The sequence below is a fragment of the Halichoerus grypus genome, chromosome 11 (assembly GCF_964656455.1).
Source record: "Halichoerus grypus chromosome 11, mHalGry1.hap1.1, whole genome shotgun sequence".
In the NCBI taxonomy this organism is placed as follows: domain Eukaryota; kingdom Metazoa; phylum Chordata; class Mammalia; order Carnivora; family Phocidae; genus Halichoerus; species Halichoerus grypus.
This window is the reverse complement of record NC_135722.1, coordinates 19,587,232-19,603,523: the sequence shown is the minus strand read 5'-3', so window position 1 is coordinate 19,603,523 and position 16,292 is coordinate 19,587,232. Positions and strand designations below refer to the sequence as shown.

Genomic DNA, 16,292 nt, shown 5'->3' with positions numbered 1-16,292 from the left:
ATTGAGAGGATCATGTGATTCTTGTTCTTTCTTTTGTTAATGTATTGTATCACGTTGATTGATTTGCGGATGTTGAACCAACCTTGCAGCCCAGGGATAAATCCGACTTGGTCGTGGTGAATGATCCTTTTAATGTACTGTTGGATCCTATTGGCTAGTATTTTGGTGAGAATTTTTGCATCCATGTTCATCAGGGATATTGGTCTGTAATTCTCCTTTTTGATGGGGTCTTTGTCTGGTTTTGGGATCAAGGTAATGCTGGCCTCATAAAATGAGTTTGGAAGTTTTCCTTCCATTTCTATTTTTTGGAACAGTTTCAGAAGGATAGGTATTAATTCTTCTTGAAATGTTTGGTAGAATTCCCCTGGGAAGCCATCTGGCCCTGGGCTTTTGTGTTTTGGGAGATTTTTGATGACTGCTTCTATTTCCTTAGTGGTTATAGGTCTGTTCAGGTGTTCTATTTCTTCCTGGTTCAGTTTTGGTAGTTGATACATCTCTAGGAATGCATCCATTACTTCCAGGTTATCTAATTTGTTGGCATAGAGTTGCTCATAATATGTTCTTATAATTGTTTGTATTTCTTTGGTGTTGGTTGTGATTTCTCCTCTTTCATTCATGATTTTGTTGATTTGGGTCATTTCTCTTTTCTTTTTGATAAGTCTGGCCAGGGGCTTATCAATCTTGTTAATTCTTTCAAAGAACCAGCTCCTAGTTTCGTTGATCTGTTCTACTGTTCTTTTGGTTTCTATTTCATTGATTTCTGCTCTGATCTTTATTATTTCTCTTCTCCTGCTGGGTTTAGGCTTTATTTGCTGTTCTTTCTCCAGCTCCTTTAGGTATAGGGTTAGGTTGTGTACTTGAGACCTTTCTTGTTTCTTGAGAAAGGCTTGTATTGCTATATACTTTCCTCTTAGGACTGCCTTTGCTGTATCCCAAAGATTTTGAATAGTTGTGTTTTCATTTTCATTGGTTTCCATGAATTTTTTTAATTCTTCTTTAATTTCCTGGTTGACCCATTCATTCTTCAGTAGGATGCTCTTTAGCCTCCATGTATTTGAGTTCTTTCTGACTTTCCTCTTGTGATTGAGTTCTAGTTTCAAAGCATTGTGGTCTGAAAATAGGCAGGGGATGATCCCAATCTTCTGGTACCGGTTGAGACCTGATTTATGACCTAGGATGTGATCTATTCTGGAGAATGTTCCATGGGCACTAGAGAAGAATGTGTATTCCGTTGCTTTGGGATGGAATGTTCTGAATATGTCTGTGAAGTCCATTTGGTCCAGTGTGTCATTTAAAGTCTTTATTTCCTTGTTGATCTTTTGCTTAGACGATCTGTCCATTTCAGTGAGGGGGGAGTTAAAGTCCCCCACTATTATTGTATTGTTGTCGATGTGTTTCTTTGCTTTTGTTATTAATTGCCTTATATAATTGGCTGCTCCCATGTTAGGGGCATAGATATTTACAATTGTTAGATCTTCTTGTTGGATAGACCCTTTAAGTATGATATAGTGTCCTTCCTCATCTCTTATTACAGTCTTTGGTTTAAAATCTAATTTGTCTGATATAAGGATTGCCACCCCAGCTTTCTTTGGTGTCCATTAGCATGGTAAATGGTTTTCCACCCCCTCACTTTCAATCTGCGGGTGTCTTTGGGTCTAAAATGAGTCTCTTGCAGACAGCATATCGATGGGTCTTGTTTTTTAATCCAATCTGATAGCCTGTGTCTTTTGATTGGGGCATTTAGCCCGTTTACATTCAGGGTAACTATTGAAAGATAGGAGTTCAGTGCCATTGTATTGCCTGTAAAGTGACTGTTACTGTATATTGTTTGTGTTCCTTTCTGGTCTATGTTGCTTTTAGGCTCTCTCTTTGCTTAGAGGACCCCTTTCAGTATTTGTTGTAGGGCTGGTTTCGTGTTTGCAAATTCCTTTAGTTTTTGTTTGTCCTGGAAGCTTTTTATCTCTCCTTCAATTTTCAATGACAGCCTAGCTGGATATAGTATTCTTGGCTGCATATTTTTCTCATTTAGTGCTCTGAATATGTCCTGCCAGTCCTTTCTGGCCTGCCAGGTCTCTGTGGATAAGTCTGTTGCCAATCTAATGTTTCTACCATTGTAGGTTACATATCTCTTCTCCCGAGCTGCTTTCAGGATTTTCTCTTTGTCTCTGAGACTCGTAAGTTTTACTATTAGATGTCGGGGTGTTGACCTATTTTTATTGATTTTGAGAGGGGTTCTCTGTGCTTCCTGGATTTTGATGCCTGTTTCCTTCCCCAAATTAGGGAAGTTCTCTGCTATAATTTGCTCCATTATACCTTCTGCACCTCTCTCTCTTTCTTCTTCTTCTGGGATCCCAATTATTCTAATGTTGTTTCGTCTTATGGTATCGTTTATCTCTCGAATTCTGCCCTCGTGATCCAGTAGTTGTTTATCTCTCTTTTTCTCAGCTTCTTTATTTTCCATCATTTGGTCTTCTATCTCACTGATTCTTTCTTCTGCCTCATTTATCCTAGCAGTTAGCGCCCCCATATTTGATTGCACCTCATTAATAGCCTTTTTGATTTCTACTTGGTTCGATTTTAGTTCTTTTACTTCTCCAGAAAGGGTTTCTCTAATAACTTCCATGTTTTTTTCAAGCCCAGCTAGTATCTTTAAAGTGATGATTCTGAACTCTAGATCTGACATGGTACTAATGTCCGTATTGAGTAGGTCCCTGGCAGTCGGTACTACCTCTTGTTCTTTTTGTTGAGGTGATTTTTTCCGTCTTGTCATTTTGTGCAGAGGAGAATAGATTAATGAGAGAACAAAATGCTAGCAGGGTAACAACGTCCCCAGAAAATATACTCTAAACAAATCAGAAAAGACCTGAAGCAGTGGGAAAGGAAAGGGAAAGAGAGAAAAAAGAAAAGGAAAGAAAAAAAGAAAAAAGAAAAAGATAAAGATAAAAACAAACAAAAGCAGAACAAAACAAAACAAAACAAAAACAGAATGTGATCAAATATGATCAGGCTGGATTATAGATCAGTGCCACCCACTAGATTTTGGGTGTATTTTGGTCTGTTAAAAGAAAGTCCCTCCCAAAATTTTAAAGAAAGAAAAACTTATATATGTACAAAAATAAGGGTTGATATGATGAGGGGATGGAATATGACTGTAAAGATGGAAATTATAAAAAATTTTAAAAAAGGATTTGATAAGTTGTTTGAAAAAAGAAAGAAGAGGATTAAAAAAAAAAAAGAAAGAAAGAAAAAAGGGAGAGAATGTGATCAGGCAGGGGAGTAGAAAAAAACCATACACTAGAGATTTAGAGTATATTTTGATCTGTTAGAAGAAACTATCTCAAGATTTTAAAGAGAGAACAACTTATATATATATGCCAAAAATACGGGTAACTACTATGAAGGGATAGAATATGACTTTAAAAATGAAAAATAAAAATGTTTTTTTTTTTAAAAAAGGGATTGATAAGATGTTGGTTGAGAAAGGGAAAAAGAAAAATTCAAAAAAAAAGAAAAAAGGAAAAAAGAAAAAAAGACAGTTAAAAAAAATAATTAACTTTGAAAGACTAAAGAATCATGGTAAAAAAGCCATGAATTCTATGTGCAGTGTTCCCCTAGCGCTGGAGTTCTGCCGTTCTCATTGATCGGTAAACTTGGTCTTGGCTGGCTGTTCTTGCTGATCTTCTGGGGGAAGGGCCTGTTGCCGTGGTTCCCAAATGACTTTGCCGGAGGCAAAATTGCCCCGCCCTTGCCGGTCCGGGCTAAGTAATCTGCTCGGGTTTGCTCTCCAGAGCTTTTGTTCCCTGCAAGCTTTCCGTACAGCTTTGGAGGCGGAGAGTGAAAATGGTGGCCTCCCAGTCTCCGCCCTGGCGGAGCCGAGAACTCGGGGTCCCGCTCCTCAGCGAGCCCTCAGAGAAAAGCCGTCAGTCACTCCCGTCTCCCCGGTCTCCGGCCGCACTCCGCGCTCACCCGGCCTGTGACCGCGCCTTTCTATCTGGCACCCGACCCCGAGTGGAGTCTCCAAACCCAGCAGATCCCCGCGGTGCGCTCCCGCACCTCTCCTCCCGGGGGAAGGAAGGTGAGTCTCCCCGGATCTGCCGCTTGTTGGGTCCCTGCTGGAGGAGCAGTGGCCCGACTGTGCCGCGGATCACAGTTTATGACAACCCCGAGCTGAGAGCCCGCGCCTGGGCTCCGTCTCTGCAGCCGGCTTCCCTGCTCCGATACCTGGGAGCTCTGCCGCACTCAGGCACCCCCGGTCTTTCTGTGACCCCGAGGGTCCTGAGACCACACTGTCCCGCGAGGGTTCAACCCCCCACTTCGCCACCAGAGTGACGTCCCTCAGCGGAGCAGACTTCTAAAAGTTCCGATTTTGTGCTCCGTGGCTCTATCACTTGCCAGAAGCGGCCGTCGGAGGCCCCTCCCCCGCCGTCTATCCTCCCGAATATCTCCTCGGATTCACTTCTCCGCACGTCCTACCTTCCAGAAAGTGGTCGCTTTTCTGTTCAGAGAGTTGTTGCTATTCTTTTCTTCGATCTCCTGTTGAGTTTGTAGGTGTTCAGAATGGTTTGATCCCTACCCAGCTGAATTCCTGAGAGGAGACGAAATCCAGGTCTCCTACTCCTCCGCCATCTTGCCAAAAGGTGTGTCAGTTTTATATTTTCAAAAAACCAGCTCTTATAGTTTCATTTATCTTTTCTATTTGTTTTTTTTTCTTCAGTCTCTATTTCATGTTTTTTATGTTCTGATCTTTAATATTTTCTTTCTTCTACTAACTTTAGGCTTTGTTATTTTTCTATATCCTCTAGATATAAAGTTAGATTGAGATTTTTCTTGTTTCTTGAGGTAGTCCTGTATTCTTATGAACGTCCCTCTTAGACCTGTGTTTGCTACATCCCAAAGATATTGGATTTCCATTTTCGTTTGTCTCAGTGTTTTCTTTTTTCTTTTTCCCCCCTTTGATTTCTTCATTGAACTATTGGTTGTTCAGTAGCATGTTGTTTGATCTCCACATATTTGTGATTTTTCCAGTTTTCTTCCTGTAATTGATTTCCAGTTTCATACCATTGTGGTCAAAGAAGATGCTTGATATTATTTTAATCTTCTTAAATTTACTGAGACTTGTTTTGTGCCATAGCATGTAATCTGTCCTGAAGAGAATGTTCCATGTGCACTTGAGAAAAATGTGCATTTTGCTGCTTTTGGATGGAATGTTCTGTACATATCTATTAAGTCAATGTAGTCTAATGTGTCATTTAGAACTAATGTTCCCTTATTGATTTTTTTGTCTATGATCTACCTGTTGATGTAAGTCTGGTAATAAAGTCCCCTACTACTATAATATTGCTGTCAATTTCTACCTTTAGGCCTGTTAATATTCGCTTTATATATTTAGGTGCTCCTATGTTGGGTGGATAAATATAAATATTTACAAATGTTATATCCTTTTGTTGGATTGACCCTTTTATCCTTATATAATCTCTTTTATTACAGTCTTAGTTTTAAAATCTATTTTGTCTGATATAAGTATAGCTATACCAGCTCTTTTCATTTCCAATTACATGGAATAATACCCTTTTCTTTCCATTCACTTTCAGATCTGAAGTGAGTATCTTTCAGGCAGCATATAGATGGGTCTTATTTTTATCCTTTCAGCCACATTATGTCTTTTTATTGGAGCATGTAGTCCATTTACATTGAAAGTAAGTATTTGTAGGTATGTATTTATTGCCATTTTGTTAATTGTTTTTTTTCTTATATACTATATGGATGAGTTTAACAATAAGTTCTTTGTAAAAACAAAATAGATCTGTTCATGTTTTCATAAAATAAAATCATATGCTATCAAAATTATGACCCTATGCTAGCCTCAAAAAGTGCTGCTTTCAACCGCCAAAGTTTATGTCAAATTCCTTTGATGTTTCACTTTGTGTTTTGTAGATATTTCTGACCCTTCTGTAAAATTACCCCTTAGCTCATGATTCTTTAATATGCAAGCATTTATAATATACATGCACTTACAAATCCACTCACCATAAAAGGAAACAAACATTCCCCTTTACAATTACTTAGTCATTTTACTCCTTTTAATAGTTTCCACATCCATTATATTGTTTAAGCTGAAAGAGAAAGCATCAGAATAGAAACACATTTCAGTAAAGATTTTCATTTTTTGTTGTTCGGTTTAAAGGATAAAATCATAGGTACCATTGCCATCTGTGGCAGACACTCCTGCTGCCTACCAGAAAATATTCTCTTCTCTTTTAGAATTAAGTTGCCCAATTTTTAGCTAGGTCCTTTGCTGCCCAGGTAAATGATGGTCCCACTTATTCCTCCTCACAGCTATGTCTGGCCATATGACTAAGTCTCCAGATGCATTGACTTCTGTGAAATTACCTTGAAAGTTAGTGGGGACCTGTCTTTTTTAACCCTTTAGTATATCATGGCGCCTGGAATTGGATGTGATGGCTGGAGTCTGAGCAAGCATATTGGCTCACAAGGATTAGAAGCACAGCCTAGATAGAGATGAAGGAGCAGTGAGCTGAAAAGAGACAGGTTCTGAAAGAATTTGGAGCTGCTTTATAAACATTGGAATGCTGACATTTGGGCTCAAAATTTTGGTGATTTACATGTATAATGCTTCAGACTCATAACAGCACTGTGAGGTAGGCATTGATATCTGTATTTTACAAAGGAGGGATATAAAGTTTCAGGGATATTAAGTGATTGACAGAAAAACATAATAAAAGGTTTTGAAGCACATTTCCTAGTACAGCTCCAGATTGTTTTCTATTAAATAATGGCTCCTATAAATTGGCCTATTTACCAAGCTAAAGGGGGCACTATTTAATTAAGCACTCAGTTTATAGTCAGGTTATGAGAAGACAATGGATAATTCCACTAACAAGGCCAAATTGGGTAATTTTAAGAGTTTAGTGGCCTTCATTTAATGTCAGCATTATTTTCAAGAAATTCTTTTTTTATGTTATAAGAAGGAAAAGAGGAAAAAGGAGAAAAAACACTTTCAATGTCAAGCAGTTGGTGTCCTTAACTACCTGGAAATTTGTAAACCTGGATATAAACAAATAGACAAAAATATGATACACTTTAATCCAAAGTAACGGAAGTAGAGTCCCATTTTATAGGTTGTAGGGGGCATCTTTCTAAAAGTTTAGCAAGTAATAGCTATGTCAGATGAAGTCAAAGAAAGTGAAGCAAAGATGAGATTGAAGCCAGTTAGGAGGCTGACAGAGTCACTGATCTGAAATGACAGTGAAGATTTTGTATGGTTATGAAGACAAAGGGCAATAATAAAGAATGAAGATAGCAATTTTATCAAGGGCAAGATAATGGCAGTGGAAAGGGTCTTATCCCGTTTGAACTACAAACTTTTTTTCAAGCTTTTATTTAAATTCCAGTTAACATACAGTGTACAATACAGTGATATAGTATACACTTTATATAAAGTATGCTTTATATAGTATACTGTATACAATATAGTGATTCAACATTTCCATACAACACCTGGTGCTCATCTTCCTGCTTTGGATTTGGTTATTTTTCCAGTTGAAATTATTAGATAATTGCCTTAAATTCTTTATTTTTGCTATCCTAGGTTGAACCAGTTCTTTTTCTTACCATACCAGCTTCCCACATTTTGATTGAAAATAGATGATGGGATGTCTGAGCTCCATCAGTAATACTCAGCATCTGTTAAAGACGTATAACATATCAGGAAATGTGCCTACATTGTCTCCTTTAGTTGTCATGGTCCCTATTAGAATCAGAGTGTGGTTAAAGGAACAGACTTTAGAATCCCACTGTCTGGTTTAAAACCTACTCTGTGCCACTTACTAGTTCTAAGATCTTATAAAGGTTATTTAGCTGTCCTATGCTTCAGTTCCTTAATCTACAAAGAGAGGAGAAAATTATATCCACCCTTCTGCATTGTTGATAATTACGTTAGCTAATAAATAAAAAGGATTTAGAATACAGCTTGACTATAGTCCTATATGTATTTGTTGTTACTATTCCTGTTCTTGTTGTGATCCTCATCCCCATTGTGCTGAGAAGAAAACTGATGCTCAGAGACTATACCCAATTAATAAGTGGCAGAGGTAGTACTAAAGCCTAGAGCTGCTAACTCTAAAGTCAGTCATCACTCCAAGATACCCTATCATGTCTCCTTCTAAAAGAGTGATCATGTTCAATGTGCAGAGGCAACTTTTCAGAATGTTCATTCCCCAGAACTCATGCCTGAAAATGCCCTTCATTGCCAACGTGGACATTTGCCCACCCCGCAGGGTGAAAGGAAGCACCCTCTCATTAGAGCCTTCCTTACAACTGGAGTACAACTGGCTCCCAGCAGGCTAACTACATTATTAAGGGCTATATGATGTTGATCTGAGTAATTAGTGGCTTCATGACAACCACAAAATGAATACAATTAGTTTTTCATCTTTGGAAAGAAAGCTCTTGGGTTGAAAGGACTACAGACCCCTGTTTTTTCTTTGCTTCAATCTCTTCCTTCCTCCCCCAAAAAAATCCCTCCTAAGCTGTCCACAGCCCTCTCAAGTCCAAGTCAAAACAGTGTTTTCAAAAGATACCACCAAGGTAGTTTCAAACTTAGAGTCATTTAAGGCAAATTTTAATAAACTTCTTGCCTTTCTTTCTGCTTTTCAATGTCTACTTAAGAACAAAAACAAAGTCAACTTCAATGCTCTTTAAAGTTCAAGCCCAATAAAAAGACATTAAAATTCCAATAAGCAATAATGTCCTTTTACTGCATTTTAGTACTAAAAAAGTAAGTGGTTCTAAGACCGCTGTGGCTGTTAGTACTTAAATGACCGAATTATCTTAATTGTCTCAGAAGTGGTACTAAAGTTTGAGAAAGAGTGTGCATATGTGAGAAGGAGGGAAAAGTGCCATCATTATACTCACTTTTTAGAAGGGAACATTTGTTTGCATTCCAGTCAAAAGCAAGCCACTTCCTAGTAAATCAAAACCCAAAGAGGTATGAGTGGTGAAATTATATGGCTTGTGCTACCGTTGGCTGAGTTGTAGTAAATTTAACTCCATTGTGCAGAAAGCTGCTGTGCAGAATTATGAGTCCATTTGATTCCAATTTAATCAACTTGAAGTTCCAAGCTGGCCCATTTTGAGGCTGAGGGACATTGCATCACAATGCGTGACACATATTTTTCTGTTTGGCAGAAAGCCCTTTGGATTCTTGTTGCTCAACTCAGTGTCAAAAGATGTCTGGGAGCCCTGAGAAGGTGGCAGCTAGGATGCACTTCATTCGAGCTGGATGTATGGCACCGAGAAGAACCATTTACCCAAAGGGAATGGGAAAGGAGGTAGTGGCAGAAATAATAGTGTCTAGCCAGCGAAAGAGAGAAGCCGCCACTGTGGGTGGGTAGAGAAGAGCTCCGCAACTCCAGGAGGGGACGGAGCCTGAACAATCTGAGCCTCAGAGCACTGCTGGACCAGGAGGACAGTTGTGAAGCCACTGCACTTTTGATTCAATGGGGCTGAATGGGTCATGAGGTAGATGGTTAGTAGTATTGTGCTCTGATATAAGATCCTGGGAGAAGGAGCAAGATGGCAGAGGAGTAGGAGACCTGTATTTCATCTCGTCCCAGGAATTCAGCTTGATAGGTATCAAACCATTCTGAACACCTACGAACTCAACAAGAGATCAAAGAAAAGAGTAACAGCAATGCTCTGAACAGAAAAGCAACCACTTTCTGGAAGGTCTCTTCTCATTTGTTTAGTGCATATTTTTCTGGGGTCGTTGTTACCCTGTCAGCATTTTGTTCTCTCATTCATATATTCTCCTCTGGACAAAATGACAAGACGGAAAAACTCACCTCAAAATAAAGAACAAAAGGCAGTACCAACTGCCAGGGACCTAATCAATATGGACATTAGTAAGATGATGAACTAGAGTTCAGAATGACGATTATAAAGATACTAGCTGGGCGTGAAAAAAGCATGAAAGATACTACAGAAACCCTTCCTGGAGAAATAAGAGAATATCTAAACAAGTCGAAATCAAAAAGGCTATTAATGAGGTGCAATCAAAAATGGAGGCTCTAACTGCTAGGATAAATGAGGCAGAAGAAAGAATTAGTGATATAGCAGACCAAATGATGGAGAATAAAGAAGCTTAGAAAAAGAGAGATAAACAACTACTGGATCACGAGGGCAGAATTCGAAAAATAAGTGATACCATAAGATGAAACAATATTAGAATAATTGGGATCCCAGAAGAAGAAGAAAGCGAGAGAAGGGCAGAAGGTATAATGGAGCAAATTATAGCAGAGAACTTCCCTCATTTGGGGAAGGAAACAGGCATCAAAATCCAGGAGACACAGAGAACTCCTCTCAAAATCAATAAAAATAGGTCAACACCCCGACATCTAATAGTAAAACTTACGAGTCTCGGAGACAAAGAGAAAATCCTGAAAGCAGCGCGGGACAATAGGTCTGTAACCTACAATGGTAGAAACATTAGATTGGCAACAGACCTATCCACAGAGACCTGGCAGGCCAGAAAGGACTGGCATGATATATTTAGAGCACTAAACAAGAAAAATATGAAGCCAAGAATACCCTATCCAGCTAGGCTGTCATTGAAAATAGAAGGAGAGATAAAAAGCTTCCAGGACAAACAAAAACTAAAGGAATTTGCAAACACGAAACCAGCCCTACAACAAATATTGAAAGGGGTCCTCTAAGCAAAGAGAGAGCCTAAAAGTAAAATAGACCAGAAAGGAAGAGAGATAACATACAGTAACAGTCACCTTACAGGCAATACAATGGCACTAAATTCATATCTTTCAATAGTTACCCTGAATGTAAATGGGCTAAATGACCCAAACAAAAGACACAGACTATCAGATTGGATAAAAAAAACAAGACCCATCAATACGCTCTCTGCAAGAGACTCATTTTAGACCCAAAGACACCCTCAGATTGAAAGTGAGGGGATAGAAAACCATTTACCACGCTAATGGACACCAAAAGAAAGCTGGGGTGGCAATCCTTATATCAGACAAATTAGATTTTAAACCAAAGACTATAATAAGAGATGAGGAAGGACACTATACCCTACTTAAAGAGTCTATCCAACAAGAAGATCTAACAATTGTAAATATCTATGCCCCTAACATGGGAGCAGCCAATTATATAAGCCAATTAATAACAAAAGCAAAGAAACACATTGACAACAATACAATAATAGTGGGGGACTTTAACACCCCCCTCACTGAAATGGGACAGATCATCTAAGCAAAAGATCAACAAGGAAATAAAGACTTTAAATGAAACACTGGACCAAATGGACTTCACAGGTATATTCAGAACATTCCATCCCAAAGCAACAGAACACACATTCTTCTCTAGTGCCCATGGAACGTTCTCCAGAGTAGATCACATCCTAGGTAACAAATCAGGTCTCAACCAGTACCAAAAGATTGGGATCATTCTCTGCCTATTTTCAGACCACAATACTTTGAAACTAGAACTCAATCACAAGAGGAAAGTCGGAAAGAACTCAAATACATGGAGGCTAAAGGGCATCCTACTAAAGAATGAATGGGTCAACCAGGAAATTAAAGAAGAATTAAAAAAATTCATGGAAACCAATGAAAATGAAAAAACAACTGTTCAAAATCTTTGGGATGCAGCAAAGGCAGTTCTAAGAGGAAAGTATATAGCAATATAAGCCTTTCTCAAGAAACAAGAAAGGTCTCAAATATACAACCTAACCCTACACCTAAAGGAGCTGGAGAAAGAACAGCAAATAAAGCCTAAACCCAGCAGGAGAAGAGAAATAATAAAGAGCAGAGCAGAAATCAATGAAATAGAAACCAAAAGAACAGTAGAACAGATCAATGAAACTAGGAGCTGGTTCTTTGAAAGAATTAACAAGATTGATAAACCCCTGGCCAGACTTATCCAAAAGAAAAGAGAAAGGACCCAAATAAATAAAATCATGAATGAAAGAGGAGAGATCACAACCAACACCAAAGAAATACAAACAATTATAAGAACATATTATGAGAAACTATATGCCAGCAAATTAGATAACCTGGAAGAAATGGATGCATTCCTAGAGATGTATCAACTACCAAAACTGAACCAGGAAGAACTAGAAAACCTGAACAGACCTATAACCACTAAGGAAATTGAAACAGTAATCAAAAAACTCCCAACAAACAAACGCCCAGGGCCAGATGGCTTCCCAGGGGAATTCTATCAAACATTTAAAGAAGAATTAATACCAATTCTTCTGAAACTGTTCCAAAAAATAGAAATGGAAGGAAAACTTCCAAACTCGTTTTATGAGGCCACCATTACCTGATCCCCAAACCAGATAAAGACCCCATCAAAAAGGAGAATTAGACCAATATCCTTGATGAACATGGATGCAAAAATTCTCACCAAAATACCAGCCAATAGGATCCAACAATACATTAAAAGGATTATTCACCACGACCAAGTGGGATTTATTCCTGGGCTGCAAGTTTGGTTCAACATCTGCAAATCAATCAATGTGATACAATACATTAATAAAAGAAAGAACAAGAACCATATGATCCTCTCAATAGATGCAGAAAAAGCATTTGACAGAGTACAGCATCCTTTCTTGATCAAAACTCTTCAGAGTATAGTGATAGAGGGTACAAACCTCAATATCATAAAAGCCATTTATGAAAAACCCACAGTGAATATCATTCTCAATGGGGAAAAACTGAGAGCTTTCCCCCTAAGGTCAGGAACACGGCAGGGATGTCCACTATCACCACTGCTATTCAACATAGTATTAGAAGTCCTAGCCACAGCAATCAGACAACAAAAAGAAATCAAAGGCATCCAAATTGGCAAAGAAGAAGTCAAACTCTCACTCTTTGCAGATGATATGATACTTTATGTGGAAAACCCAAAAGACTCCACCCCAAAACTGCTAGAACTCATACAGGAATTCAGTCAAGTGGCAGGATATAAAATCAATGCACAGAAATCAGTGGCATTCCTATACACCAACAACCAGACAGAAGAAAGAGAAATTAAGGAGTCGATCCCATTTACAATTGCACCCAAAACCATAAGATACCTAGGAATAAATCTAACCAAAGAGGCAAAGGATCTGTACTCAGAAAACTATAATATACTCATGAAAGAAATTGAGGAAGACACAAAGAAATGGAAAAATGTTCCATGCTCATGGAATGGAAGAACAAATACTGTGAAGATGTCAATGCTACCTAGAGCAATCTACACATTTAATGCAATCCCCATGAAAATACCATCACTTTTTTCAAAGAAATGGAACAAATAATCCTAAAATTTGTATGGAACCAGAAAAGACCCCGAATAGCCAGAGGAATGTTGAAAAAGAAAAGCAAAGCTTGTGGCATCACAATACCGGACTTCAAGCTCTATTACAAAGCTGTCATCATCAAGACAGTATGGTACTGGCACAAAAACAGACACATAGACCAATGGAACAGAATAGAGAGCCCAGAAATGGACCCTCAACTCTATGGTCAGCTAATCTTCAACAAAGCAGGAAAGAATGTCCAATGGAAAAAAGACAGTCTCTTCAACAAATGGTATTAGGAAAACTGGACAGCCACATGCAGAAGAATGAAACTTAACATTTCCTTACACCACACACAAAAATAAACTCAAAATGGATGAAAGACCTAAATGTGAGACAGGAGTCCATCAAAATCCTAAAGGAGAACACAGGCAGCAACCTCTTCGACCTCAGCCGCAGCAACTTCTTCCTAGAAACATCACCAAAGGCAAGGGAAGCACGGGCAAAAATGAACTATTGGGACTTCATCAAGATAAAAAGCTTTTGCACAGCAAAGGAAACAGTCAAAAAACCAAAAGACAACCGACAGAATGGGAGAAGATATTTGCAAATGACATATCAGATAAAGGGCTAGTATCCAAAATCTATAAAGAACTTATCAAAGTCAACACCCAAAGAATAATCCAATCAAGAAATAGGAAGAAGACATGAACAGATATTTTTCCAAAGAAGACATCCAAATGGCCAACAGACACATGAAAAAGTGCTCAACATCACTTGGCATCAGGGAAATCCAAATCAAAACCTCAATGAGATACCACCTCACACCAGTCAGAATGGCTAAAATTAACAAGTCAGGAAACGACAGATGTTGGTGAGGATGTGGAGAAAGGGGAATGCAAGCTGGTGCAGCCACTCTGGAAAACAGTATGGAGTTTCCTCAAAAAGTTGAGACTAGAGCTACCGTACGACCCAGCAATTGCACTACTGGGTATTTACCCCAAAGATACAAATGTAGGGATCTGAAGGGGTACGTGCACCCCAATGTTTATAGCAGCAATGTCCACAATAGCCAAACTGTGGAAAGAACCAAGATGTCCATCGACAGATGAATGGATAAAGAAGATGTGGTATATATATACAATGGAATATTTGCAGCCATCAAAAGGAATGAGATCTTGCCATTTGCAATGACGTGGATGGAACTGGAGGGCATTATGCGAAGCGAAATAAGTCAATCAGAGAAAGACATGTATCATATGATCTCACTGATATGAGGAATTCTTAATCTCAGGAAACAAACTGAGGGTTGCTGGAGTGGTGGGGGGTGGGAGGGATGGGGTGGCTGGGTGATAGACACTGGGGAGGGTATGTGCTATGGTGAGCACTGTGAATTGTGTATGACTGATGGAATCACAGACTTGTACCTCTGAAACAAATAACACATAAAAGGAAAAAAAAAAAAAAAAACAATAGTAGGAAGGGAAAAATGAAGGGGGGGAAATCAGAGGGAGAGACGAACCATGAGAGACTGTGGACTCTGAGAAACAAACTGAGGGTTCTAGAGGGGAGGGGGGGATGGGTTAGCCTGGTGATGGGCATTAAAGAGGGCACGTATTGAACGGAGCACTGGGTGTTATACACAAACAATGAATCATGGAACACTACCTCAAAAACTAATGATGTAATGTATGGTAGTTAACATAACATAATAAAATAAAATTATAAAAAAAGAGAGAAATAATAGTGTCTAGAATTATATTTTCATCAAGTGTTTCCTAAACTAACTAGGTTTATCTCTGATAATAAATTATCCTTCTTTTCATACCAATATCTTAAACAATCTCTCTTGCCTCACCTTCCCCAACAATATCCATAGCATCTATTTTTCCTCCTTCCTCTTGGAAAGAATTGTCTATCCTAAATTTATATGACACTTCCCTCTATTCTGTAGGACCCACCCCTAACAGGCATTTGCCCTCTGGTTACACACAAATAATTCTTTACAAAATCACCACTGATCTTCATTTTGAAATGTCTAATGATCACTTAGTCCTTGGATTCCTTGGCCTATTTGAAACATTAGCGATTATCAATTTTTCCCTCTTTCTTAGCAGGTGGTCTTCACTTGGCTTGTAGGATGGTCCTTCCTATTGATTTTCATCCAACTGTGAACAGTTCTCAGTAGTTGGGTCTATCTGCCCTGTTGTCCCAATCTGTATATGACAGAGTATTCCAGGCCCCATGCATACCTACTCACTAGGGGTTTTCATCCAGTAACAAGGCTTTTAAGTTCCACCCATATGCCAGTGACCAAATTTGCATCTCCAGTCTCAATATGTCACCTGAAATCCAGCTTTTTATTCAATAACTGCAAACAAAAATCTAATAAGTATCTTACAATGAAAGCTTCCCAAACACATACTTACTACCTGTTTTCAATCCAAGATGCTGTCTTTTCCACCTCATTAACTGATAATTCTATCCTATCAGACCAAAATCTTGTTTTAGCCCTTACTTCCCTTTCTCACATTCCACTTCCCATCCATCAGCAAATACTGTTCTACATTCAAATATACCCTGAACCTGCCCACTTTGTGCTACTGATAGTGTTACCTCCCTGGTCGAAGGCACTGTCTTCTCATGTTTGGATTCTTACAAGAGACTTCTAGCCATTCTCCCTGTTTTCATCCTGGGTTTTATTCAACATCCAAATATCAGAGTAATTCTTTAAACATTGAGTCAGATCAAATCTTCTCTCTATTCACAACCCATCTATGCTTTCTCATTTTATTCAGAGTGAAATCCTGATAACTCATCATAACTTATAGCACCCTACTATGTCTTTCACTGACTCTGCTTCTACCACCTCCTATGTGCCCTTATTAGATCCCCACCTCACTCCTGACTGTTCCTTACACCCCCAGCATGTACTCTTCTCAGGGCCTTTGCACTCACTGCTCCCACTGCA

At 38.7% G+C, this 16,292-nt stretch overlaps 1 protein-coding gene across 25 annotated transcripts in view; it reads right to left on the bottom strand.

The window, feature by feature from the left end:
- The window catches only part of LRRC4C (leucine rich repeat containing 4C), a 1,180,850-nt gene that overhangs the window by 960,610 nt on the left and 203,948 nt on the right, over positions 1 to 16,292 (bottom strand). Inside the window, exon 1 of one of the 25 annotated variants that reach the window (XM_078058153.1) lies at positions 6,028 to 6,043. The exons of the other annotated variants lie outside the window; for them this stretch is intronic. The gene's annotated coding sequence lies outside the window, so the exon portion shown is untranslated. Of the gene's footprint in view, positions 1 to 6,027; positions 6,044 to 16,292 lie in introns of those variants that run through there. 25 annotated transcript variants of the gene reach the window in all.